At 39.5% G+C, this 25033-nt stretch overlaps 1 protein-coding gene across 1 annotated transcript in view; it reads left to right on the top strand.

The window, feature by feature from the left end:
- Positions 1 to 25033, top strand: part of LOC136875841 (uncharacterized) — a 479643-nt gene that overhangs the window by 50381 nt on the left and 404229 nt on the right. The gene's annotated exons all lie outside the window — the stretch shown is intronic.

The following is a 25033-nucleotide window of genomic DNA, read 5'->3' as shown; positions in this document are numbered from 1 at the left end:
GGTGGTGATATGTTACGCACATTCTCCTCGACCTGATGTGTTCATTTTTGTTCATAACTACCGTTGTTGATTATTGATTACCTTATTGGTTCAGGTCAAAGTCGTGGCCCCATGCACCCTTGGTCGCAGAATTGTTCTCCAATGACGTTGCTGGATTGTCGAAAATGAAAATATTCAACTGAAAAGTGTTTTATTACCACAAACAAATTTGATCCATTACGGCCATATCATTTTAACTGAAGCACTTGACGAACTTCATGAAGGAATCAAAATCAACGGGAGGCGAATGAACACTATCCCTATTTTCTTGAATTTTTTTCGAAATGACAAATACAGCCTCACAAAATCGGTCATAGAGGAGGTGAAAAAGATTATCTGGAGCACAGAAACCCCGACAGCAGCTGGTCATGCAGGATTAGGGAATCCCAAAAAGAGAATAATTACTCAATGGTGGACAATAGCCTTCTGTTGAAAGTGCCAGAAGCTCGAGAAGAAATGAATTACGTACTTGTTTGTTCATTCTATTTGTGTCCTACTATACTTTCTTTATCCCTTCCCCTGCTCTTTAGCGCCATCCAGGTCATTCTCATGTTCTTTTACTCAGGCGATATCTTTATTTCTGCGAGAGGCCAGTCAACAGCCTCGCCCCCGCTAATATCCTAATTGGTTCCGCTCCAAGGCAAGTAGCTCCTTGCTGCTGGCAATTAGCGCTTTATGGAAACTCTCCCCAGTTGCTGCTGTCAGATTGCACTGAGAGGTATGTACTCTCTAGTTTGAAATAATCCAATTTATTTCATAAAACATAAAATACACACTCAGTGAGGTACCACGGACTTCCTTTCTAACTTGGGCCCTGTTGTAGATAGTGGAACTTCAGTTATATTTATCACAACTTAGAAGTAAAGCAAACCTTTTTACTTGAGTGAAAACTGGGGAGGTTAAGAGAAGTAGAGAGAGATTTATAATTTAATTCTAAGTGTTGGACTAAACGAGGGCTCAGAAGAAGTTGCAAACAGATGGTTGTTGAGGCTCTTCATTAATTTACAGAAAGTTGCAGACTGAACGCGTCAAACCATAGCAGTCTATGATGCAGATGTATGTACTGTATACATTTTTGTGAGGTGGTACAACTGGGCAAGCCTGCTGTATTAACACTAATCAGAGGGGAAAATGGAAGAGGTTCGAACATTTGGAAAAAGTAACGAGCTTCGAAGAGTGTGAAAATTAAAGACTCCCAAAGCCTCGGGAACCTAATACCGTTCGGATCGGACAATAACTAATGTTGACCAAGGGAGGTCGGACAGAGAATATAAGAGTGAGAAATCTGACACAAGTAAGTGGAAGTTCCAGCTTGGAGAACCGTCATCGCTAAACCACGCTCCCTAGACGAAAGCCCTTTGATCAACCCTTTAGTCACCCCTTAAGACAGTCAGGGGGCACCATGAATGTTAATCTACCGCCCCCAGTCACAGGTAAATGTTTATCCATATATGATGATGATGTTTATTATTATTATTATTATTATTATTATTATTATTATTATTATTATTATTATTATTATTATTATTATTATTATTACGTTTCGCCCTCTAAGGAGCATGTAGAATCATTTCTTAGCACTGGTTCTTTCTTCTTTTTATCCTTCTTATCTTTCCTAAACTTCCTCATCCTTTCACTTTGCGCCTGTCTTCTTTCTTGTGTGCATTCGTTTTTGAGTTTCAAATTACTTCCTGTTCGGTTCTTGGGGATGAAGTTATGTGTATTGACTTTCTGCCAGTATGTAGTCCGCGTAGTTGCCAGTGGGTCAATATCTATTTCTGTGAGGTCACTTTGGGTGTCCAGCAGCCAGTGTATTTTGGATTGTCGGGTTCCGTTCATGATGCGGAAGATTTTCTTGTTCAAGCGAGAGTCCTCCATTTGTGCTAGTGTATATGACCGTAGAATTTCGTACGTCCTTCTAGTGGGAGTGAGATGAATCGTTCAGTCAGCGAATACAGTCGTTCTGTTCATCCAGATAACATCGTGAATGTTGCGTCCAAATATTTTCCTCAGTTTCTGTGGTTCTATTTTCTCGATGACTTTGACGTTTGTAATTAATGATGACGTCTTTTGTAAGAACGACTGTGTGGAGTGGACCCCGTTCCAGCCCTGGTGCAACTTTTAAAATTTCGTTGCAGAGCCGGAAATCGAACCCGTAAAATACGCACAAAATATCATTCGATGCAGCTAACCGATTTTTAAAGCGCCACAGCAAGTAGTGGAGACCCGCGCAGCGGCGTGCAGACGTGTGATTATTATCTGATTGCACAATACCTTAGTCGCGCAATAAATGGGTTTTGTATGTGGACGTTTCCATGTGCTACAGCGTGGGCCCTACACTTCGCTAGTTGCTACGGTAGGGTTCACGTCGCTTCGTGGCGATTACCTCAGAGTGACAAGCCTTCGCGTCGCTCCCCCACAGTTCAACAGTAGTTACCCCCTCCACTACCTTCCTTGCCCTACTTCCCTACCAAGCTCGGAGCTTAGCGCAGGTTTGTACAATCATAATTATAGTAATCACACTTTTAGCATGTGCTGTGAGAAAGGGAAGAAGGGGTATTTCTGCCAATACCATGGACACTGAGGTATAATTCACCTGCTTGCTCTGCGCAGTTTCAGTCAAACAATGCGTCAGTCTACTTCTCTCTATTGTCTGTTACTGTGTTACTGTGTAATCAAATGCTATAGCGCTATTAAAACAACGTGCGTGTTCTGACAGATCCCAGCGAGGTACTAAGTGGTGGCAGTTACTATGGCAACCAGTACACGCCTCCCGTTTAAGCCAATCCCAGCTCGACACGCGCTCTCCCTTCTCCTACCCTCTCTATGTTAAAGCTCCGAGAGGCGGTCGGTCCAAGATCCACGTTGCCACGACCTGTGGTTATAATATATAAGGTTTTCTTTGCTTCGGATTTGAATAAAAAGAGATCCCGTAACTAATGATCGCAAGTTTAAAGGCTCTCGAAACGACAAAGTGAAAGACAGACTTTTACTTCTCACAGCTGTAATTTCAATTATAAATGGCATCTTAAATTGTGCCGACGCCTACGACAGGGTCTGACTGATTTCTCCTTTTTATATATACAAAATTCTCTTAGATATTTCTCCCATCCTCACCCGGATTTATACCCAGAATGTTGAGCGCGGGCCAGTCAAAGTGCCATCTGCTACTGAAATCTACCTAAAAATAAAGTCAGTCTTCCTGAGATAGACTGATAAAAGCCTATGAGAGAGGGGAAACAGGAGTATGTCTTACGGTCTTTGAGCTGATAAAATTACTGCTGAGCCACCTTGGAATAATAGCATCAATATTTAATATTATTCTAACGCTCTCATGATCCCCGTACATGGATATTAATATCCGCAGCGCCTAGCGCAGAACGAGAGCGGTTGTGATGTAGTAATTCCAGCCAGATCATATGGCAACATAGCGCTCCCTCTCCTTTGCTCGGCGCCTCGTGCTGCGAGCTGTCAGAACACGCACATTGTTTTAATTGGACTATAAATGGCTTTTTAATGTTACAAAAACATAAAATTATGCAATTTCATCAATTGCTACGAAAGTTGAAGGCCTAAAGGGTGCAGAAAGGTTTCCAATTGTGAGTCTTGAATAGCTCTATCAAAGTAAGAGGAACAATTTTCGAAAATCACTTCCGGCCTAAATTTAGTTCCGGAAAAACAGCATAAGATCGCGTTTTTCTTTACTTGTTTCCTTTCATATTCAAATCCTAGCCAAATAAACTTATTTACTTAATTATTTCTGTAATGTGTACCTTGGTTCAATATCCTGAAGCATTTCTTGATTTTTCAAAAATGTACGCATTAAATGTAGTTATAAGGGCTTAATTCACTCACATTAGCGCAATGCGCTCGTTGTGGTAGAAAAAGGCAAAGTGCTACCCGAATGGACCGGATAACGATGATTAAGAAACTGATTGTAATATTTAGGAATAAATAATAAATATATTATCATACTTTATTATATTTGATTTACATAAAATACGTAGCTGATATCCCCAGGATGTTTCCAACATTGAGTTGCTTGCCTGAAGGGCTAGAACTGTGGTGTTTTATTGTATAGTCACTCCGTACTTCTATTTTGTAATGCCTGTGTAATTGTTACTTGGGTGTAATTTTCATTGTAGTTGAATCAAAATCTAAAACTCTATTATTACCGAAGTTAATGTTGTAAACTGTCAACATTTATTACTCCGTCAAAATTCGCTCAGACATCATAAATAACTTACCATTTTGTAGTATTTTAATAAATATTGTTTAGCTCCTTTCCCGCCATATCTCGCAGACTCTCGGTACTTTTTGTTGTTTGTAAAATTGTTGTGCTCCCCGCCTACATCCAATTCCAAACCGCCGCTACTGAATGGAATTTCACAATACCTGTTATGATTCTCTATAACTGACATGTATATAACATGGAAAATATAACAATTTCCGTAAGATTCGAATATTTGCAGGTTCATTTCAAATTCCAATTTCATTTGACGTGCTAATTGTAACTATCCAATACAGACTAACTTGCTAGTAATGAATATTCTGAACGTTTGCTTTTTTACAATGTAAGAGATCCACGTCCTTCTTCAATAAGTCCGTATCTCAATACAGTACAATGTACGTCGCCTTACCTGAATGGTGAGCTTTCTATTCGCATTATCCTTGTTTCAGTTCCCGATCGGTTAGGAGATTGGAACTGCATTTGAATAATTCATCGAGCTCCAGTTTGTTTTGTATTGGTTTTAATACGATGTGTTGTAACACAGGACATCACATTCCTAACTACCTCAAAAGCACGCAATGGATAAAACATCTATCGGTAGAGATTTGGCGTCAGGAAGGGCGTGTTGCCGTAAACGTTAAGCCACGTAAATATGTACGATATAAATCATTCCTCCATGATATTGGCAAAGAAAGGAAACTAATCAATTCAACATAGTTTAAAAAAAAGGACTGAAGGAACTGAACAAGGATCTAAACACTTAAACGGACTCCCCAAGGAAAGAATGTTTGATCACCAAAACTATAAATTGCAACTTGAACTTATTCGTTGATCTGCGTATGATTGTTCGTTTTGCTGTCGCATCTCTCACCATCATTATCCAGCATCTCCCAGATTCTTCTTCTTCTTCTATTAAGCAAGTGGCCGCGTGGTTTGTGTCACGTATCTGTCAGCTTGCATTCGGGAGATAGTGGGTGCGAATATGGTTTTCCGTGGTTTCCCATTTTCACACCTAGAAAATCCTGGGACTGTAGCTTAATTAAGTCTACGGACGCTTCTTTCCCACTCCTAGTCCCGTTCTACCCCATAGTCGCCATAAGACCTCTTTGTGGCGGTGCGACGTAAAGTCAATCGGAAAGAAACTCTTCCCCTGTACCTTTCAGGTGATTTTCCATTCAAGTTGCGGGATCGTGCTGGTGTGTACATAATGCCGGTTAATTTTGAATTACATTGCACATCTCATCGATATTGTCCTCGCTTAACAGTGAGCACCGTTTCAAACGCTGATGGACCTGTCTTAAATTCGTTCCAGAACTAGGAATTGAACAAAGATCTAAACAATTAAATGGACTCTCAAGGAAACAATGTTTGATCACCAAAACTAAAAATTACGAATTGATTTATTACTCCCACAGATGTCAATATTACGGTTCGAATATAGGGTATTGTAATCAGGCCGCCCTTAAGAATGTCAGGATCAACGTGTACTTTATTGTGTGAAGTCATGTTCTATCTCTCTAGACAGTAGTGATCGCAATGTCCAAGGCAATAACGTAGACACAGATAACAGTGTGTAACTTCTGGTCTGGAATATTAACTTTGTCAGTGGAGAAACAACGGAGATCATCACGTATAAATTCAGCCCAACAATGTCCAGTCTTGAGAGTAGCACCTGACTTGGAATGGGCTACAATTCAACGTTTTGACACGGACACAATTCATCTCATACCACATCAACTAATACGTTCCTTATGTTTTTCACGGGTTCTGGAATACCTGGGACAACAGCTCCCCGCATTTGGTGCCCACGAAACCCGCTTGATAAGGAGTCGGCCAAGATGAGCGTTCGTTATTATTACTCTGTGTACTTTGCCTCAATTCCACTGATATCTAGCAGGTGTCTAGTTGTTGATACTACTCTGTATTGCAGGACGGTTGACAGAACCTGTTTGACAGAATTAAATATTAAAGATAAGTTTTAGAGTAGAGTTTAGATTTACTAAAGCGAGTAACGAATACGCTCCACACTGCACAACATTTAAACCATGCGATTTGCATAAACGTAAAGGGTACAGTCCATCAGAATCCCTAGAATTTATGTTACTTAGGGTACACTACTTACTAACCAAATTAGTTTGCATTCTAACTGATTACTGTTTAAAAATACGAAGTATATTTAAGAGTGAACGTTAGGTCATCAGCCTTTCCTTCACCCGAAGGCCTGGGGCTTCATTCGCGACCAGGTGAGAGATTTTTCCTGGACTTGAGAGCCGATTCAAAGCCCATTCAAGCTATGAGATCACAGTTGAGGAACTATCCGATGGTGCTATGCTGGCCCGGTCTAGGAAATCAAGAATAATGGCGAGAGATTAGTTACGCTGACCATGCATTTCCCGTAATCTGCAGGCCTTCCCTCTGAGCAGCATTCGGTTGGTAGACCAAGGTAGGACCCCCATTCTCAAAGATTCGTAGTCATGCTCCTTGGCGAAATGTTTAGCCTACTGGCTCTTCGTCCAGAGGGTCCCGAGATCTATTGCCAGTTAAGTCGGGGATTTTGTCCTTCATCGCTTAATTCCGATGGCTCTTGGACTCGGCATGTGTGACGTCTTAGTTATTAGAATTCACAGTATGCAGAGCCCCACCAAACGACGCACGCTATTATTATTTCCGCCTCTGCAATGTAGTGGTTAGCATGATTAGCTGCCACCCTCGGACGCCCGGGTTCAATTCCCTCCTCAGGCATCCTCGAAATGCTTTTCCGTGATTTCCTACTTCACCTCCAGGCAAATGCCGTGATGTTACCTAACTTAACGCCACGACCTCTTCCTTGTCTGTCCATTCCAATCTCCCCATACCCCCACAAGGCCGCTGTTCAACATACCAAATGAGCCCGCCTGGCGAGGTACTGGTCCTTCTTCCCCAGTTGTATCCTCCAACCCAAAGTCTCACGCTCCAGCACACTGCCATTGAGGTGGTAGAGTGCAAGGGAAAAACCAAAAAGAGGAAGATTATTATTATTATTATTATTATTATTATTATTATTATTATTATTATTATTATTATTATTATTATTATTATTATTATTATTATTATTATTATTATTATTATTATTATTATTATGCAAGTGAACTGAAGGTATTCTGGAAGTAATTTCGGCAATCCATCTTAAATTTTCTGTGACAAAGCAAAGCTCTAATGTTAGTGGGAAGGGTACTCCACAGCGTAGCAGCAGTGACTACAAAGGAGCGGTTGTAAGCCGTCGAGGGACTGAGATATATAGTTAGGAGGCAGATCGTGCATCGTGTTTCAAGATGCGAGGAGAGGTAATTAAAGTTTGAAGAAAGGTAATTCAGTACACCTGAATTTAGAACTGCATGCAGAAGGGACAACATGTGGAGACTATGACGCTCGTCCACACAAAGCCAATACAGTTCCCTGTTACAAGGTGAAATGTGAGGATCGTAATATTGCAGCTTAAACACAAATCTAATACAAGCGTTTAAACCTCGTTCGAGCATCTTGAGATTATGACCGTAAGTATAGTGTCGCAGTAATCCAGAACAGGTACGTACCAATTGCACTTAGAAACGTTTCAATATGAAAAAGGGACACTTATTTCAGTCCAATTTTTAGTATCAGTCATTATAACACGGGTGCCTTCGTGGCTCAGGCCTCTCAACGCTGGGTTCCTTGGTTCAAATCCCGATCAGTCCCAGGGTTTTCTCCGGGTACTCCAGTTTTCTCTGTCACGTTTCATTCCAGCAACACTCTCCAATATCATTTCGTCTGTCAGTCATGAATAACTGCCCCCGGAGGAGTGGGACAGACTTCGGCGGCCGGCACAATTCCTATCGTAGCCGCTAGACGGGGGGCTGACGAATGACTGGAAACAGGCTGTGGATTTTCATTTTCTTCATTTTCATTATAACAGCAAAGTCCGACGACTTTCGTAATATCATCGGGTAAGCCCCTTCCTCCTTTAAACCCTGTGTCAAAAGTAAAACTACTGTAAAGCATACGCCGAGCTTCAAATAAGTATTCGCCGTCGATTTTATTCATAAATACGTATGAACAAACATTCTGGTCTCTGAGGATGTCTAGTCCAGGTAGTGAATGCGTGTTTGGTTCACCCGGAAGGACGTGTATTCGATATTCCATCAGGAAATCGAAAAATTTAAGAAACGAAATTTTCATTCATGGAGAGTTTCATTCAGCCTACACCAAAATGAGCACTAGGTTAATTCATAGGAGCAAGGTGGACGGCCATTCGCTCTATTTCACACAGTGCCCAGAAACGGATACTGGTGTCCTTTATCTTCCAGTGTTCCATGGGCCTTAATGACCTGTACGGATATTGTGTCGCTTTTGTAAGGCTTGTACGTTTTTTCGTTTTTTAACAAGGAAGCCAGACTTTCCATTGTCGACTCTGTTAAATGTAACTTAAAACTTTTCAGTCTGTCGAACACACACGTTGAGTATAAATATTAATTCTAACATACCTGTAAAAACACATTATTAAACGGACAGTAGTTATTGAATTTTATTTAACCTACCAACACAGTATTACAGGTCAAATTCAAGAATGGAATCTCAGAGCCTTCCAAGATAAAGACTGGGGTGAGACAAGGGGATGGACTTTCTCCACTTCTGTTGATTTTATCATGGAAAAGGTAATCTGAGAATTGAGAAATTCGCTGAAGAAAGAAGAAGGAAACGAAGAACGGTTCCGATTAGGCCCCAGGCACAGAGGAGTATGTGTTGACTGGCTTTCGCGGATGCAATGACTTGTCCATATTTTCCAACAACATCAGTTCAGTTCAGCAATCAGGATGATAAACCTTACTAAAGGACCAGGAGGGAAACTAGGTGTACAAATCTCCATTGAGAAGACGAAATACATGACGAACATCAGTGATGGCCCAGACTGGATCTTAACGGACCATGGAAAGTTTGGAAGAGTCAAGAAATTTAAGTACCTGGGTGAAGTAATCCAACAGAATAGACTAGAACAAGAAGCGACCAATATCCGCATCCGGAAATTAGAGCCAGCATTGACTTAAAACATCTACAATAAGAATACGCTGAATTTTGGGGTCAAATTAAGCCATTACAGCACTGTTGTTATACGAAAAGGATTATGTGCTTCGGACACCCTGTGCATGAATTTCAAAGGAGAAGTCAATCAAGTACATTTAAAATAATGCAGGCTACTAAGAAAGATGTTGGGGAACAGAAGGGTTGACGGGCAGTTTCGATTGAAATCTAATAAAGAGGTAAACAAAAAGATGGAACCGATAACAACAATTAGAAAGACAGCATTGCTCTTTTATGGGTATCTATATCTTCCGTTTGAATCATGACCGGCTCACAAAGAAAATCTGGAACTTTCTATAACCAAAGGCATGCAAGTTAAGATGGTTCCAAGTGAAATATCTGAGAAAGGTGGGCGATACGGAGGATAAAATTAATGACAGAGTTGGTTTCAGAAGGATGGTGAAAAGCTATCAAGGTTGTCTAGTGGAGACAGAACCCAGAATACGGAGGAGCCCTTTACCAGAGGTGTGGAAGAAAACGCTGATCGACGGGCTCAAGAGATACTGACAGGATGTGAAAGCCGGCAGACGACCAAGACACAGACACTGAAAATGAGACAGGTTGTTAACACGCAGTCCATAGAAGTTCAACTCTAAAAACGTAGACAAAACAAGGGGTAGAAGCACCAGAAGGGATAGTACAGCGTGTCGTTGACCTGGCCAGGCGCAGGGGAGGGGTGAGCGACATAATAGAAGACAGTAGACTGGCAGCATCGCAGTGTATACTGGAGTTGAAATAAGGCTGGACTTCATTAAGATAAGTTCCAAATTTAAAATTCATAGGTGTTTGGAAAGAAATACATTCTTTGTTTTATAGTTTGTATTTGTATTATTTGCTTAATAATTAATTTAACAGGTATGTCATAGTCTAATATTTATGTTTAACTTGTGTGTTCGACAGACTGAAAGGCATGAACAAATTTTAGTCAAACAACGTGATCATTTCCATTATTTACATAAAAAGTATATATTTTCATAACCAATACATTTCTATTTACTTCTTCTTACAATTTACTTTACGTCGCACGGACACAGATATGAATGAATATTGATCTGCATTTAGGGCAGTCTCCCAGGTGGCAGATTCCCTATCTGTTGCTTTCCTAGCCTTTTCCTAAATGATTTCAAAGAAATTGGAAATTTATTGAACGTCTCCCTTGGTAAGTTATTCCAATCCCTAACTCCCCTACCTATAAATTAATGTTTGCCCCAGTTTGTCCTCTTGAATTCCAACTTTATCTTCATATTGTAATCTTTCCTACTTTTATAAACGCCACTCAAACAAATTCGTCTACTAATGTCATTCCACGCCATCTCTCCGCTGACAGCTCGGAACATACCACTTAGTCGAGCAGCTCTTCTTCTTTCTCTCAGTTCTTCCCAACCCAAACTTTGCAACATTTTTGTAACGCTACTCTTTTGTCGGATATCACCCAGAACAAATCGAGCTGCTTTTCCTTTGGATTTTTTCCAGTTCTTGAATCAGGTAATACCGAGATCGATAGCTGCAGTCGCTTAAGTGCGGCCAGTATCCAGTATTCGGGAGATAGTAGGTTCGAATCCCACTGTCGGCAGCCCTGAAAATGGTTTTCCGTGGTTTCCCATTTTCACACCAGGCAAATGCCGGGACTGTACCTTAATTAAGGCCACGGCCGCTTCCTTCCCACTCCTAGCCGTTTCCTGTCCCCTCGTCGCCGTAAGACCTATCTGTGTCGGTGCGACGTAAAACAACTAGCAAAAAAATTATAAAAAAAAATCAGGTAATCCTGGTGAGGGTCCCATACACTGGAACCATACTCTAGTTGGGGTCTTACCAGAGACTTATATGCCCTCTCCTTTACATCCTTACTGCAACCCCTAAACACCCTCATAACCATGTGCAGAGAACTGTACCCTTTATTTACAATCCCATTTATGTGATTACCCCAATGAAGATCTTTCCGTATATTTACACCCAGATACCTACAATGATCTCCAAAAGGAACTTTCACCCCATCAACGCAGTAATTAAAACTGAGAGGACTTTTCCTATTTGTGAAACTCACAACCTGACTTTTAACCCCGTTTATCAACATACCATTGCCTGCTGTCCATCTCACAACATTTTCGAGGTCACGTTGCAGTTGCTCACAATCTTGTAACTTTTTTATCACACTATAGAGAATAACATCATCCGCAAAAATCCTTACCTCCGATTCCACTCCTTTACATATATAATTTATATATATAGGCTTAAGAAAACATAAAGGTCCGATAATACCGCCTTGAGGAATTCCCCTCTTAATTATTACAGGGTCAGATAAAGCTTCACCTACTCTAATTCTCTGAGATCTATTTTCTAGAAATATAGCAACCCATTCGGTCACTCTTTTGTCTAGTCCAATTGCACTCATTTTTGCCAGTAGTCTCCCACGATCCACCCTATCAAATGCTTTAGACAGGTCAATTGCAATACAGTCCATTTGACCTCCAGAATCCAAGATATCTGCTATATCTTGCTGGAATCCTACAAGTTGAGCTTCAGTGGAATAACCTTCCGTAAAACCGAACTGCCTTCTATCGAACCAGTTATTAATTTCACAAACATGTCTAATATAATCAGAAAGAATGGCTTCCCAAAGCTTACATACAATGCAGGTCAAACTTACTGGCCTGTAATTTTCAGCTTTATGTCTATCACCCTTTCCTTTATACACAGGGGCTACTATAGCAACTCTCCATTCATCTGGTATAGCTCCTCCGACCAAACAATAATCAAATAAGTACTTCAGATATGGTACTATATCCCAACCCATTGTCTTTAGTATATCCCCAGAAATCTGATCAATTCCAGCCGCTTTTCTAGTTTTCAACTTTTGTATCATACTGTAAATGTCATTGTTATCATATGTAAATTTTATTACTTCTTTGGCCTTAGTCTCCTCCTCTATATCGACATTATCCTTGTAACCAACAATCTTTACATACTGCTGACTGAATACTTCTGCCTTTTAGGTTTTATGGCGACAATGGCATAATAAAGAGCTGGGTATGCGAAGGAAGGGACCCTGGCCTTAATTAATGTGCAGTACAGCCGCATCATTTGCCTGGTGTTAAAAAGGGGAAGCCCGGAAAACCATCTTCAGGGCTGCCGACAGTGCTATTCGAGCCCACTATCTCCCGAATGCAAGCTGATACTAAATGACCCAAAACCACGCAACCCCTTGCTCGGTCAATCATATATAAAATAATACAATAGATAATATTTGAAATGGTAAGGTACGGGTTATTCTGCCGTAAGGCAGGTCCGAACCTCCGCAGAGGTGTCCCTGAGCCGGAGTTTACGTGCGGTAGGGTGACCAGTTCCTTTCCGCTCCTCCATTCCCTTACCCCCCACCAACAGCGCGTGGCAACCCATCCAACTCCTGACCACGCCCAATGTTGTTTAACTTCGGAGATCTCACCGGATCCGGTTATTTGAAATGAGTGAATAATTATTTTAGAGAATATTTGTTGGGGACTGCAGTTCTACGAATGGGACCAACTATTTGCGGTACAGGTATCTGTTGAGTGTTTCATTTTGGCCATCAGTTTCACATATACTGGCTAACAACTGGTGCACGAGGTCATGTTTAGGTCGTGAGGTTCGAATCCATATGCACACACACACTGTGGTTAACCACATTTTTGCTCGGCTTTACGCTTGTGGCGGCGCAGATTAGGGCTAGTTGGGCGCGATATGGGGCATGCTGTGGTTCCTTGGCTCCGTCACTTTCCGTACTCAGCACACCTGCACGGGTATATCATTGACGGATTCCTCGTCACTAGAAGTTTGGAGAAGACAAATAGGTGAAAATGTTTCTCTAATACTGACTTTCACGCAAATTCAGTTACATGAATACTTATCATACCACAGGTTTGCACTGAACTGGTCAACAGATTGTATTTAACTTCACCAAAAATTAAAACAACACTTTACGGAAAGACATGACAATCAGCTTAGTGGATGAAGATGTTATACTACCAAATTTAAAAGTTTATTTCACAAACATATCCAGAAATGAAAAATACTACCCCATACAATTGAGAATGGAAGAAAATATAGAAATGAAAATGGAGGTTTGGGGGAAAGGTGATCAAATATGTGGAACATCCAACAGTTGTTTGTTAATCACGTTACGGCCAGACTGATACAGCAAGTGCAAAACAGGCATAACTGCTTCAAGACGGTCATGTATCTTTTATAAAGAAATGTATCAGAACAACATCAACATCTAAATTAATACTCGAATAAAAGTTAGAATTCGTACGTGTTTGACCTGATAAAATATTGTTAAGCTACGTTAGCTTGACACGGAATATTTTGAAATAAGAGATAAATGGCCATAAAATAATTATAGCCGTATTACTGAAAGATGCATTCTTACAGGTCTTACAGGGATGTCAGTTTACTGCTTGTCTGGGTGGGGAGAAGGGAGTTGGGGTATGCTATATATGGCGGACCCACTGCGGTTGCTATGGAGATAAGATTGCTGGCCGACTCGTGTTGCTTGGAGTTGCCAAACCTCTCACTTCTGAGTTACGTACAACAGAGCAAAGCGGTCTGAAAGAACGAGCAAGTGAGCCAGAAGCGAAGGGAAAGAGAAAGGAATGCGAAAATATGGCAACATCGTGCAATGCCCCTCCGCCCAGCCCTATCAATCAAAACGCTTTTTTTAATATTACAGGGATAGAACGGACTACTTTGTTGCAGAGACGTGGAAGAAAGAAAACGTGCTTGTACCAAAGCTAATGAAAGGACATTAAAGTCAAAGAAGGCAGTTTTAATGTCTGTGATTCGGAAGCAAGTTTTGTATTACTCTGTACCGTGTGTTGCGTCCGTTTATTATTATTCAACTTTTCGTCGCTGTAACCCCAAGAAGAAGAAATCAATTCGCCTTGTTTTAATCTTCAAAGCCTGGCGGCTGTTAAATGACCTCTCCTCCTGCACTACTTGCAAACCATCGACTCCCATTGTGGTGATTAATTTTTACCGAGCAGTGGGTGATAAAATTTAATCACCTCACCACAACCACAAACCACGTAATCCGCTTTGCGATGACTAAGTACACTCCGTGTGAAAAATATGTGTTATTAATTGTGTGTACAACAAACACACCGGTTACACATTCAAATGTACGATAAAGTACTAATCCTTATATGATAGGCATTAAGTATTTGTGTGATAATATTCGATATTATTATATTTTACCAGTGAAGTGTTTGATTGTTTGCCAATGTGTGAGTTATTATCTGTCTTGCCAATACAAATATGTTACTGGGTTCTTCCCATCGAAGACCTTACCAGCCTCTTGTGTCTGGAAACATGATGTACGAGAAGATCTCAGCGACGGTTTAATTTAGAAATATACCAATCTTGGCAATTACTCTTTAATGCCAAAACATGTTAAACATAATTACGTATTTCATGTCATGATTCGACACAGAACTGAAATCATTGCGGACCCATTTCTGGAAAACTGATATATCATTTTATTATAATCTTCAAATTAATTGGTGCCTCATACCTTTTTTTTGTTTGGGAAATGAACTTAGACAATATTTGCGATGGCGAGTCAAGCTTGAGACTACGTACATATATGTTTCTGTTACATATCAATTTCCTTCAACAAAATTAATTGAGAAATTGTTTCGCCTACAATGTGCATGGATTCCTCTAGGAAAATAATATTTTGGCTGTCTATGCAGTCTACCCTGCATCATGTTACCCCTTGAGAGGCCCAAGCACGTGGTAATCACTGCGGGCGAGATCCGGTAAATATGGAGGTCTTAGATGGACACAACTGGCATTATCATGTTGCTACTGCGACAAGCATACATTACCGTACAGAATTATCATTCTTCGATGCATTTCACAGATTTTACACATTCACTATCCTAAAAATCATGTCAAACCGGTGTTCTCCTTTTGTACATGTCCGAATTCGGACGGTCATGACTACACTGGTGTTTGTTTGTCTGCACGCGGCTGCTGCCTATAGGACAGTCGTTAAATCCTTTGTAATAGTACTGCCAATATACAGAACTGCGCAGTGACATTTAAGGGGGAGACCTAGCTTAACAAAGGGAAAATAGGCCAATATTCATTCGATTGTTATATATGCTACAAACGTAGTTGATAAATCCTGCACATAACCCAGTATCGGCATGCTTCAGAGCAATCAGAAGCAACTTCAATAATATCGAAATTTTAATTACAGCATTCCAAAATAAAAATGTTCAAAATTTACCGCCTTTTAACGGTCTCCTTCATAACTCCCTTACTGTTTCACTGATAATTATGAATTTTTCAGAGTTTCCCCCCATAGTATTGTTCTACAATTTATACCTCATTCAGATCAATGCGATTGAAATTAGATTTTATATAACATATTTATTTACAAAAATATTAATATTTTCTGGTGCTCGGAATAAAACCCAACAAAAAATCCGAATTACAGTCTATGTTAATGATTGAGGTTCATTTTGTAGCTGGAGGTTTGATACACACTCTAAAAAAGAAAAGTACGAAAATTCTTATAAAGTTGGAATCTATAAGGGAAACAGTGATATTCTGTTAAAAAAGGAGGGAAATTTTGAACATTTTATTTTAAAATATTAAAATTATTAAAATTCTGACATTATTGAAGTTGCTTCTGGTTGCCAGGAAACATGCCAATACTGGGATATATGCAGGGATTGTCAACAACAATTGTAGCATATTTAACAATCGAATGAATATTAACCTTCTTTTTTCCTTTGTTAAGCTAGGTCTCCACCCTTAATGTTGTCATGCAGTATTTTCCTGAAGAGTGGAAAATGCATAGAGGCAGATATGTGCAAATTGGAAGGTTTTCCCTTTTTAATTTTTTTGTGTGATATACGAAGCCAACTCTTTTCAGTTCCACTCAGTTAATTCATAACTGTTACGTTCTTCAGTCATCCGAAATTAATTTTGAATAAATAAATTTATAATCTATGTGAAAAAGAAAACCCAAAAAAGAAAGAAAATGAATATAGATTGACATGTTTCGTTCTTGAAAGAACACCATGAGGTTCTATAAAATGCCACTCAAAGTACTTAGAAATGTATAAATTCTTAATAAATTCTTAAAATCCTAAAATTTGGAATGTAATTGAAATTTCGAATGGAACTGAAATTTGGAATAGAACTGAAACTTGAAATGAAATTATTTAAACATAATTTTAAAAGAATGTTTACAAACATTTTATGTGGAATTTTATAGAACCTGACGATGTTATTTCAACAATGAAACGTGTAATTCTGTTTTAATTAAGTTGTTTGCCTTTCACGTAAAAATATGTTCCAAGATGGTTTTCTTTCAGGCAGTTTATAACATACTTTATTCAAAATTAGATTCGACATAGTGAAAAACCTAACAGTTATAAAATAATGGATGTATTCCAAATGCTGTGCCCCCGACAAATACTGGGATTCCCTTTGCGTAATCGGCTTCGTAATGTAACCATGAGATTGAAGTGTGGGAGCCAACCAACTATCGAAACATCCCTTCAAGAACGGAGATCCTAAATATCCGAGCAGCGTCTACTTCACCGTCGGCCCCTGGTGTAGGGGTAGCTTGCCTGCCTCTTACTCGGAGGCCCCGGGTTCGATTCCCGGCTAGGGCAGGGATATTTACCTGGACCTGAGGGCTGGTTCGAGGTCCACTCAGCCTACGTGATTAGAATTGAGGAGCTATCTGACGGTGAGATAGCGACCCCGGTCTAGAAAGCCAAGAATAACGACCGAGAGGATTCGTCGTGCTGACCACACTACACCTAATCTGCAGGCCTTCGGGCTGAGCAGCGGTCGCTTGGTATGCCAAGGCCCTTCAAGGGCTGTAGTGCCATGGGGTTTGGTTTGGTTTGCTTTGCTTTGGTCCACCTCACCAATTACTTTGCGGACAGATGTACTTTCATTGGACGGCCCTAAGAAATGCTCCCAAGGAAACGTGGGCAAACAGACTGAGAATGGCCTCAAAAATCTAACGCTTAGTCTTCTTGACAACAAATGCGAATCCCTCAGCCGACAGGGCTAAAAAAAGGTTTTACGTGACTTTCGTGATCCAACAGCAACCATAGCGGCACATTGGCTTCGATCTAGACGTTTACTAAAAGAAAGAAGGTAGAATAGCAAGTAGGGTTTATTCGTTTGAGAAATCACACAAGTCCAGAAAGTTCCAAACGCCATATTACTCTTATATAAATAGCACTTTTCTATAAGGTTCTGTAATGACGGCCATGATGTCGTTAACTCATTGTATACAATTCAGAACTTTGAAAAAAAATCGCAATACTTCAGAGAGTTTTATTTCCTCTTTTCAGAACTACTGTGTGGTCTCTTAGATAAGTTTATGTTCATTCCTAGGACTATAAGGGTAGAAAAGTTTAATTCTATTCGCTTAAGATATTCTTTAAAGCAAAATATACTGGTCACTTCTCCGAAGAAGCTACAGCGGAGGAAAGGAATTTAATAAAAGGAGCAAAGTCATCTCCGTACTGGCCATGAAGGCCTTTGGAGGAGTGGAAAGTTTCCACTATCCGTAACCTCGGCACTTGATGAGGTAGAGTGGTTAGCTCTAAGCCCGACCGCCTTTGCTTCCAGAAATTAACCTGGTACTCATTTTTGGTATTGGCTGAGTGAACTTCAGGGCCATGTGCACCTACGGAACTGGAAATCTCGTTTGTTAAATTTTTCATCTTTCTGACGGGGAATAGAACCCACGCCCCTCCGGGTGATCCGAGCACGCCTTTACTACCTCGGCCATGCAGCCCCTAATTTAATAAATGCATCTCAGATTTTAGGCAGTAATAAGTTACTATACAAAGTAATTTTCAACTAATCAATCAATCAATCAATCAATCAATGATCTGTATCTAGTGCTGTCCTTCAGCTGGCAAATTCCCTATCAGTTATTATCTACCTCGCTTTTTCTAAAATATTTTTCAAATAATCTGGAAATTTATCGAACATTTCCCTTGATAATTTATTTCAGTTCACTACCTCTCGTCCTCTAAATTAATATTTTCCCCAGTATTTGTCCTCTTGAATTCCAATTTTATTTTATTTCTAAATTTTATTTTGAAAGCCTATGCTCTGGCTTATTCGTATCCTAATGCCATTCCAAGCCATCTATCCACTTACAGCTCGAAGCATTCCACATAGTCAAGCAACTCGTCTCCTTACTCCTAAGTCTTCCCAGCCAAAAGTTTGCAACATTTTCGTGACACTACTCTTCTGTCGGAAATCACCCAGAACAAATCGTAGGAAGTGTCAGTCTTGCCCGCTCTTCCCTAATGTAGCGAGAGTCACATAGTTGTTAGGGGATTCTGATAAGCCTTATCCCTAATATCTACGTAAATCGCATGGCAGAACCGTTGAACGTACTAGAGTATACTTCTTACTCCAGGCGCTATTATTTAATGTTCTTTTGTACATTAGTGAAGCCTCTAAAAATAGGACTGCAGTAATATTTCACATTCTATTCATTTTAAAAATAGTGAGCAATTTTCTCTAGCACTGTTGCCTAGTTTTTTTTGATGTGCTATATCTGTTCAATAAAAAGGGCGGCGTTTAAATATGCTGCACTTCACCCACAAAATCTGATACTTATAAATTTGTTCGCATTGCTGTACGATGGCTGATATTCCCCTATACTTCTTTGAGTGTCCTCGGGAAGAGAATGAGGCTATATAAAATCAAATAAACAAACGAATACATCCATAATCGTATTATTGAAGTAACCTATTGAAAAATCCAAGCATTTATGACAGTCCTTTGAATGCGTGGCTCGAAATTTTTCTCGTGTAGTATCGACGGCAACCTTTTGATAACCGCTGAACGACCGATCAGAGCAAATATAAACTGATAGAATAGCACTGTAATATCAAGTGGAAGTTTTATATTTCCTATTTCATTTATTAGAATTACCCTTTATGTAAATATTTTATTCATAATTTACTCCATTCGAGTTAGTAAGGATTTGTGAATATGAAAAAAATAATCAGGCACGTTTAAAATGATATCATGCTGTAAGTTATGTAATTCTGCCTAAGTGGTTCTTGTAGTTCAATACAGGTCACGTAAAGTTCCTTGTCATTTGAATAAACTACATTTATTGCTGATAACTGCATATCGTACAATGTTGTCGTATAAAAGTACTCTAGTGGCGCATTTCTTGTTTATCCAACAAAATGTAAACTCAGCCATCGATCACCTTGCAAACATCAATTCGTCGCTGTTCGGAGAAAGCGTCAAATCTCACCTATCTATTATTCTCCTTAATATTGGCCACGCCTCCCAGCCACATATGAATACGCAGTCAATCGGAACAACGTTCGTTGTCTTTATTTTCGAACGCCTACGAGTAAAGGAAAATGAACCTTACCGTACAGCCCTCTAGAAACGTATGTTTTCATGACACACTCCTGCAGTATAGTGGATAGTATACTTAACGTTAATTTTCCTTTACACATACGCATAGGAAAGTGAACACAACGAACATTGATCTGATGGACTGGAAATACTTACGTGGCTGAGAGACGTGACGAGTCATATGGAAAATAATGGATAGAAAGAGCATTGTGCGATATGACTTTTTGCCCGAACAGCGACGAATTCCTCTGCCCGAGTAAAATGGAATTTTTTGAAGGGAGTAAGAAAGCCCATTTAATTTCTAAATCGAGATGCTAGCAGGCTAAATGGCATCAAATTAAAATGTATCAGCTCATTAGCTGACGCCATATGTATTATTATTATTATTATTATTATTATTATTATTATTATTATTATTATTATTATTATTATTATTATTATTATTATTATTATTATTATTGTTGTTGTTCCGAGGTATCTGTGGAACAGTAGAGGTGAAAGAAGGTGCGGGGGTGAACGGGCCTCAAAATACGAAATTAAAGTTAAGATAATATTTAACAAGGTTATATTTTCTTTTCAAAATCAAGAAATAACAAGCATGGCAGGTACAGAGTAGCAAGGCAACAAAAGTACAATTACAGTATTTACAGGATTTGGGCTTCGAGCCCCGGACTCACAATTCTTGAGCAATTAGCCCAACTTTACGATATACACAATTCAACAAAGGGGCAGAAAACCCCTATCATACCCAGGAGCACTTGCTCCCAATTACACAGTAAAGCCTCCTCGAGGCGCGCAGGAAACAAAACTTTTAGAAAGAGCAATCTGCTCTTAAGTACGAGCCTATCCAAGGCTACACCAAATTCCACTTTCAAGTTGTCCTCCAAGGACACGAAAACAGGGGTAAAATACCCAACCTACTGAGGCCTATTAAGTAAGGAAAGGTTAATTACGTGGCTTCTAAAATACCAACTTGAGAGGAGGCGTTCTTGCACTCCTAACACACTTTATATAAAACTTATTTGGCACTAGGCCGTTACTGCAAGGGCTACTCCCATACTAAAGAGGTGACTTTAGAATAAAACAATTTACATTACGTTAAGGAAGAAACGGTTGTGAAAAATAAGTTCACTTCAATGCAATATGAGTGGGAGCTCGAGAGGGTTAAGCACTCTCTATCCCAATATGTAGTTAAAACAGAAAGTATTGACACCGAGTGTCTTTACATTTTTAAAGGAAAGTTACATGGAAAAGGCTTCGGACCTGCCCCGAGAGTTAAACTGCTGAGCTAGCAAGAAAAGAAGTTATTAAAAGGCCATTACCTTGTGGTTGAACTGCTGCCCGAAGAAAGAGGCGCTTCCCGCCCCCCTCCTACGTACTTTACACACTGAAAGATGTTACTGAAGTGGCCCGGAGACCCGAAAATCAGCAGTTTATATACTCTCGCGGGAAGTTTGAGGCGTTTTAGAAATGAGAACACCCTCCCACAAGAATTTTATTGGCTAGGGTTAAGCAACATATCCCCGTTGGGGAAGATACCCCTGATTGGTCATAAATTAATTAAGAAATTCGGGATTGGCTAAATTCAAAACAAGGGGAAAGAAAGGGTTATACAGCCAACTTAAACAATAACAGAAAGAAATTTAACAAGGAACAAACTTTTGAAATAAAAATTTCTCCAAAAAACAGTTCTTTCACTTCGCACTAGGGTGCACCATTGTAGTTCTTCAGTAGTGTCCTCTAGAAGAGAATATTCACACTTCTTACTACAGGCAAAACAAAAATACATCGAAAACGACCCAGTTCAGAAACTTCAAAATTTCCAAGTAGTGACATCTTCTGAGAAACTTGAAAATTAACACATTAGATAAAGTTCAGACTTCCTCCAGTAGGGGAGTTTCAACTGGCGCAAAGTTTGAATTAGCGACGTGCAGGTGTACCACCCGGTACAATTATTATTATTATTATTATTATTATTATTATTATTATTATTATTATTATTATTATTATTACGTTGTTGTAGTTGTTGTTGTTGTTGTTGTTTGAGTCATCAGTCCATAGACTAATTTGATGCAGTCCCCCATGCCACCCGATCCTGTCCTAATCTTTTCATTTCTACATAAATGCTGCATCTTACATCTGCTCTAATCTGCTTGTCATATTCATTACTTCGTCTACCCCTGCCGTTCTTACCAAATAAACATCTCTCAAGAAAACAACTGAACAAGTCCTGGATGTCTTAAGATGTGTCCTATCATTCTATCCCTTCTTCTCGTCAATTTTAGCCAAATCGATCTCTTCTCACCAATTCGATTCAGTATCTCTTCATTCGTGATTCCATCTACTCATCTGCCCTTCAGCACTCTTCTGTAACACCACATTTCAAAAGCTTCTATTGTCTTTCTTTCCGAGCTAGTTATCGTCCATGTTTCACTTCCAAACAATGCCACGCTCAAGATGGAAGTCTTCAGGAATATGTTTCTAATTCCTATATGAATGTCTGAAGTGAGCAAATTTCGTTTCTTAAGAAAGACTTTCCTTGCTAGTGCTAGTCTGCATTTTATATCCTCCTTTCTTCTGCCACCGTTAGTTATTTTATTACCCAAGTAATAATATTCATCTACTTCCTTTAAGACTTCATTTCCTTATCTAATATTTCCTGCATCACCTGCCTTCGTTCGACTGCACTCCATTACTTTTATTTTGTTTTACCCAAGACTTTTTCCATACCATTCAGCAACTTCTCGAGATCTTCCGCAGTCTCAGATAAAATAACAATATCATCGGCAAATCTCAAAGTTTTGATTTCCTCTCCTTGGACTGTGATTCCCTTTCCAAATTCATCTTTGATTTCCTTTACTGCCTGTTCGATGCAAACACTAAAATGTAGGGGGACAGACTGCAACCTTGCCTCACTCCTTTCTGGATTGCTGCTTCTTGTTCAAAGCCCTCGATTCTTATCACTGATATTGTTTATCTCTCGCGTCTGGTGGTTGGATGGAACGAATGATGAAACGTGTTAATGTGGGTGCTTCAGGGCCTCACCTGCAGCGTATAGCCCACATTAGCGCGCTTAACGGTTCACCTTTAATGAGCTTAAACGTTTCGATTTTTCAAAGGGTATTTCACGGATCTATCCACTCTCATTTAATACCGTGAGAAATAACGAATATAACTCAAGGCAAGCGAGTTTTAGGTAAAAGAACATCATGGCTAAATATTCTGAAGGACTGTCATGGAAAATATTAGTTGAAAATAGTAAGAGAGCAATCGTTCGGTAAGGTAGCTTACAATAAGTTAGGTTGTTTTAGGGGAGGTAAAACTGCTCAAGTATCCCATCTTAACCCGTCAAAGCCCAATGTCACCTACAGGTGACACTTAATATTAATAGCATTTCCTGCTCATCAGGCTATTTGAACTTCTCTGCCTGTTGAAATTATTTAAAAAAAGGTCTTATAATTTGAAATGAACCATTTTTGAATTCTCAGCGTGCACTGGTCAGTCAGTTCTCGCTCAGATAAAAGAGAAAACAGACTGGATTGTAGTGGAGAAGCAACTGCAAGACATTATGGTATGGAAAGTGTGCAAAGGAAGGTAATTTTATTTTGCATTTTATGCACGTAAATTGGTAAAATGTTCGGTAATTAAAGTGAGACATTCTTAAGCACAATATTATAATTTAAGGATGTGTTATTGCCGTTAAAAGGCATGGTGTTACTTATAGGTGACATTGGTCACATAATGTAGGCCTTTCTGTGCAGTTCCAGTTATGAATAGTATCCGATATTCACTTCGTGCTTTCTCCATCGAGGTACTAGAAATGACAGTAATATTGCACCATCTACAGATGTTTCCTGCAAATTAAGGACATTTTACAGATGAGGAAAGTAGTGATGATGCAATTATTTCTGTCGATGTCTATCCCCTTCCTGGTAGAACATTGACGTTGACAGTGGAAATAAATGCGATATCAGATGATGGTTCGTCGATACCTTATAATGAAATGAAGCAGGCAGCTGGCTTTTCTAGGACAAATAAACCAGCATATTCTAAGAAAGAATACAATATATTGTGGGCAGCTACAGAAGGGAATTTTATTTTCCGATTGGGTGAGGTGACGTGCACGAGGAACCTTCTGAATATGACACACCGCAACTGTCTCCAGTTCAGTGTTTTGAGTTACTGTTCATTGAAAAATAATATAATTGTGAAAATGTCCAAGCTATATGTTCCGCTCAGGAACCACGTGTTAGACATAAATTCAGATGATACAAGTGTTTATATCGTTGTACTACTGTTGACCGGCTAAATGAATTTGCAAAACTATAGGAATGCTTTGGGAATTAAAATCAGATGTCTTCAATATCTTAGTTTCCAACAGCATGAGAATAAATACATTTTCAGAAACTCATCAGTATTTGCACCCTTCAGATAATATGAATATTCCCCCCCACCCCACCCCTCAATGACAAACTTTGCAAGGGATGAGAATAGTTAAAATTTCTAAATCAAATCTTTGGTCAGTAATTTGAAGAAATCTGTTCAACTGATCTTGCAGAGGATGAAGTATTGGTTCCGTATTACAGCCGTTCAGTACCAAGCAACATATCCAAGAAAACCCTTGTGGTTCGGCCAAAAACTTTGGAGAATTGTTACGCGATTTGTTTACCTCATAGCCTTCAAATCTTACCTAGGATCTCAATGGGTTCAGCATCCTGAAAAGTCCGAATATGCGTTAGGGTCAGCAGTTGTCCTCGCACTTTAAAGTAAACTACCAGCAAGCTGCAAACTATAACTATACTGACCAATGTCACCTATAGGTGACACCCCTGCATTTTATTTGTAGAACACTTTTCCTGTAGATTTTTATTTTTGTATTGTTTTTCGTAATATACCTAACATAATCTGAAAGGAAATACATAGAATTATTTCGCTCATTGTGTTTGGGCTTTGACGGGTTAACACTGATGACAGGGCAAAAGGAAGAGGTCAAATTCTGGAAAGCATGAAGGTATCTGCAAGGAAATGGAGAGGCCAAGTAGAGCTTGAAAATGAAAGAATTGTTTTACTATTGAAAACATTTTTAGCACTACGAATAACCTAAAATTAAGGAACTTCCTCAATTGTGCTGAACGCTGAAGGGCTAAAGGGCCCGGAGAGGATTAAAATTGTGAGTTTTGCAATAGCTCTATCAAACTACAAAAAATACAAATTTCGAAAATTATTTCTGGCTTAAAATCAGTTCCGAAAAAGCAG

This window comes from Anabrus simplex, chromosome 6 (genome assembly GCF_040414725.1).
Source record: "Anabrus simplex isolate iqAnaSimp1 chromosome 6, ASM4041472v1, whole genome shotgun sequence".
Taxonomy (NCBI): Eukaryota; Metazoa; Arthropoda; class Insecta; order Orthoptera; family Tettigoniidae; genus Anabrus; species Anabrus simplex.
The sequence above is the reverse complement of the archived record's forward strand: the minus strand, read 5'-3'. Positions and strand labels throughout refer to the sequence as shown.